At 46.6% G+C, this 4,277-nt stretch overlaps 1 long non-coding RNA gene across 5 annotated transcripts in view; it reads right to left on the bottom strand.

The window, feature by feature from the left end:
* Positions 1–796: 796 nt before the first annotated feature.
* LOC107205477 overlaps positions 797–4,277 on the bottom strand; it is a 3,914-nt gene continuing 433 nt past the window's right edge. The window contains exons 2-3 of one of the 5 annotated variants that reach the window (XR_001521971.3): positions 3,661–4,184; positions 797–1,093 (exon numbers count right to left, since the gene is read on the bottom strand). This is a non-coding gene — a long non-coding RNA (uncharacterized LOC107205477). Of the gene's footprint in view, positions 1,094–1,688; positions 2,400–3,660; positions 4,185–4,277 lie in introns of those variants that run through there. The other 4 variants (XR_004497891.1, XR_004497892.1, XR_004497894.1 and 1 more) reach the window with 4 other exon arrangements.

Here is a 4,277-nt window from a genome sequence, read left to right as displayed (position 1 = left end):
GGACCTTTAAAATGAACTTTCCGAGACAGGAAGGGGTTTTCATGTCGAACTTGCTTTTATTTTCTTTGTAAAAGTTTATGTGGTTTTTCCAGTTCTCTCTTCCCCCCCCTTTTTTTTTTTTTTTGAACGGCGGGGGCGTGGAGCGGGGATATTGTTGCTGCGGCTTTTTCCTTCGCTATCAAGATGATGCACAGTTTAAAATGAAATTAAAATCTCCTTGACCCTCTTTCTGCCAAGACAATACATTTTGTTGGCAGATGACTCTGTAAGGAATTCAGAGTTTTTGTTTTCAGGCAGATCTTGAGCTTTAGGTGTTACAAAATGCAGACGTCCCCTGAATTTGGAGGAGTTCGCTAGAGGTTCTTGTTCTAGGGGAATTCATATCAGCTGATGGGTTTGCTTTTGAAGAAACGTGCAGTAATTTACTTCTAGCTAGTCTAACAAAACTTTTTCCCAATCGGATTATCAGGCTTTAACTTCTTTCCCTTTAGCTTTCTCTCAGATGCTGTTGATTATTTCGCAAAAGTTTCTCTGAACATCTTCAGCAAGCCTGTAACAAGCCTTCATTGTCGGACAGTGTCCGCAGAGGGAATTTATAAACATGCCTCTTAATTGTCCGGCATTAACTGGGGTGAGAGGGCAGTTTAGAAGTGGGTGAATGACTTTTCAAGTGAAATTCCTTGCCCTTTGAATCCAAAACTTCTGAGACTATTCCACCAACTCTCCAGGAGTTGCAGGTTTGCTGCTCAGGTTAAAGATGCGGTACGTACAACTTAGCACACAGACAGCTTGCCTCTCTTGTTGAATATTGCTTTACTTTAACGCATTTAGTGATACACAGGGCGCAAAATGCCATGACAGCTGTGCACAGGTAAGTGCCTCGACGTGATGTGAGCGCCTGCGGTCCCTTCCCTGCGCAGGGACCCCCAGCAGGTCAGCATCCCTGCTCAACATCTGCCTGCCTTTAGCCTTCATGAAGCCAAAGCAAGGACAGTAATTCCAAACGCGGTTTCTAAACGTGGGGTAACACTCCAAGGGAAAGCGTTTTCTTGTTTCTCGGCACGTGTATACGGATCCGCACGGCGAGTGTTCACTTATGCAAACAAAGAGGGAATCACAATTATCCCCGTGCAGCGCGCACACACACGCACACACACACACGCACACATTTGCATACAATTCCCAAGGAATCCACTTCTCCTGCCGCGGAAAAGTTGCCGCTCTCCGGCACTGTGAGTTACATCTGAAACTTAATTGATCACACAGGGGAAGCAACAAGCTGGAGAGCATTCCTTGCACTCCGCATGGGAGCGTGGCCGCATCCTTGCTGCGTCCTGCCCCAACCCAGTGTCATTCTCTGCACTGGAATTTCGGGAGTGCAGCGGGATGCTCCCCCGATTCGGAGCTAGGTGGGCGGTTAGATTTATCTGATGCCTTAATTATCTCTTGTCCCATTCCCACTTCGTATTTAATAAGGCGCTACATTTGAGGAGTGCTTGGGTTTTTTTTTTCTTTTCTGTTTCTTCGAAGAAAAAAACTTCCAGCAACAAATCACTAGAGCTGCAGACTGAGGCAGACTATTCGTCCTTGTATTCTGATTTACATCTCTTTTCTTACATAGCTCATTTTAATTGTTTTTTCTTTTTAAATCTTCTTGCCCGCCAAAGCTACACTAGTAGTGCAAAAAGTCAAGGTATTTCCTTTATTGCAGCAGGTTCAAATGTTACAAGGAAAGCGTTAGTGGTCAATCACGGGAATTCTTATAATTAAAGATTAAAAAGGACAGAGCAGTATCTCAAAAGGCAGCTATTTAATTCCATACACCGGGTAACTGCAGCAAGGTGAATACTTTGAATTGGCCAGATGCAGGTGAATACAAGCTCAGTATTTACAATCATACAATTTCCCCTCATCTCTGAATTTCACTTTTTTAGTATCTTTTATTAAAATTGAAAGAATGCATGAAAATTAGCTACTATACCCTCATCCAGCTAATTTGATGATAAAGCTTTATTAGGTAATTATAAAGTTATATTTCAAGGTGCTTGCTCCTTGCTGAATAGGACTTGGTCATTCCTTCTATTGTAGTGGAATTGACAAAAATATTATATAAAACAGGTCCACTATTCCAAGAGATTCTGACTTACAACTCCTATGCCCTGAACTCGGCTCGAGAGGGGTGATAGCACCTCGGATAGCAAAGGCAGAGGATGGATGCAACGTGCATGACTCGAATAGTGTGTCGAGTTTTACAGCTTGTTAACAAAATGAAACAGAGCCAGGTCATATCTGTCCCGTGCCATCGCGTTAATGCTCAATTTTCATCACGTCTTGCTGAAGCCAGGTTCATTTGCAGTGGGGCTGAGTGTGCTTCGGGGTCTAACCTAGTCTGCAAATTTCTGCTTCACAGAGAAGGAAAGCAAAATCAGACTCTCTCCTCGTCTTTTTGGCCTCTATAAGTTATGAATCTATTTTAAAATTAAAAAGTTTGTCTGTTACTAACTGTTCCAGGCGCCTTCTGGAAAATGGGGAGAAAGTGCCAAAAATACAGAGATGAATCAACAACTTCTCTCTCTCTCTCTCATTTTGTGGGCTTGAGGTTGCTTTCCGCACTCCCATCTTAACAACAGTTTAGCCTAGGTGTGAATAATATCAAAAGAGGGAGACGTTCTCTCTGCAGCGCTGTTTGCCCACCTGATCTCCGGGCCCCTGACAGTTTGAAAGACTCTTTTATGTTTACCTTTGGAATGCAAAAATACAGTAGGGAGACTTTCTAGGGTTTGCAGTACTCTGCCACTGGCTTTCTCCTCAGCTCCTTATAGTTTTCCCTTCTTTCTCCCAGATCTCCCCCCTTCCCCCCACTCCCCATCCCCAATTAGCACTTCCAAGAGAGCGTGAGTTCCTAAATTGGTATTCAAGCTGATATTCCAGTCCTTATCTGTTGCCTTTTGGTAGGCAGAGAGAGGGATATTTATATATTGCCGCTGCTAAAATTTCTCGTCGTCGCCACGAGAATCCCAACTTCATCTCGAGTACGTCCTAAATCAGTTTTTCCTCTCTGGCCATACCTGTCTTTCCCTTTTCACCGCACTCACTTTCCACCTTTCCGCTGAATCAGTCACTAAATAGTTTGTGGACTCTGAGTGCCTTCTCTCCCCTTCCTCTCCCCCGGGTTCCTGTAGCTGGATTCTCATCTCTGGTATAATTTATACTTTCCATTTTATCTCTCCCCTCCTTTTTTTATTTTATTTTTAATTTTTTTATTTTTGTTTTTCTCCTCCCGGCCGTGCTGTGGGATCGAGCTCTTCAGAGACCCATTTATCAGCTGTCACTAAGCGCTTGCAGAGTGCTTCCCTCTCGTCGTCCCCGCTCCCTCCCCACACCGCCAGCTCTTCCCTCCTCCTGCACATCGTCTTTCTCCAGCTTTTTTTCCCCCCTTGTAATTTTATTTTTCTGGGCTATCCCGTGAGCCGGCGGGACTCTCCTGGCGTGTGTGTCCCCAGGCAGCGCAGCGGGCGGAGGGCGGGCCGGCCCTGTGTGACACAGCCCCCCCCATCCCCCGCCCCGCGAACCGGCTCCCCCGGGACCCCCCCGCTCCCCCTCCTCCTTTTCCGGCCCCCGCCCCGCCCTCGCACCCCCTCCCCGATAACTTTCTAGTACCTTTCCTCACCACTCCGGGCAATCAGTGGTCATTAGCGGGAGCAGAGCGGTGTAGGGTTTCATGTGTCTAATGGCCCTGTGAGTGGTGATAGCTGCGCGGGGATGCTGCTGGCAGCCCGCGCCGATTTCACTTTCTGTTTTGTGCTCACTTTCTCCGCAGTTGTTGCTCTCCCCGCTCGCTCCCAGCCTCTCTCTCTCTCTCTGTCTCTCCCTCCCTTCCCCTCTCCCTCCTCTCTCTCCCTGTGTTGTCTCATCTTGCCTGTGCTGTCTGGGCGGGGGAGCCCTGCCTCCTTTTGCCTTCCTCAGATCAATGCCCTGGCCACTCACTTTCTGATGTTGCACGACGGGAAATGCTTTGAATACTTACGACATGGCCGCTCACATTGATTGCCAAGATTGACAGCAGTAACCATCGCCTTCACTTGTTTCAGGAGGAAAAAAAAAAAAATGAACCTGATTGTAACCAAATCTCCAGGCAACCCATCCGCAAACTTCTAACGATCGGGATCCTGCACATCCATGGCCTGGAGAAACACCAGCAGACTCTAGTTCATTTATTTTATTTTATTTTACCGAACTACTACCCATTTATTCCTCTCCCCTCCCTCCCCTCCTTC

This window comes from Parus major, chromosome 5, assembly GCF_001522545.3.
Source record: "Parus major isolate Abel chromosome 5, Parus_major1.1, whole genome shotgun sequence".
Lineage (NCBI taxonomy): Eukaryota > Metazoa > Chordata > Aves > Passeriformes > Paridae > Parus > Parus major.
Note: the sequence above shows the minus strand (reverse complement) of the source record. Positions and strands in the feature narration are given on the sequence as shown.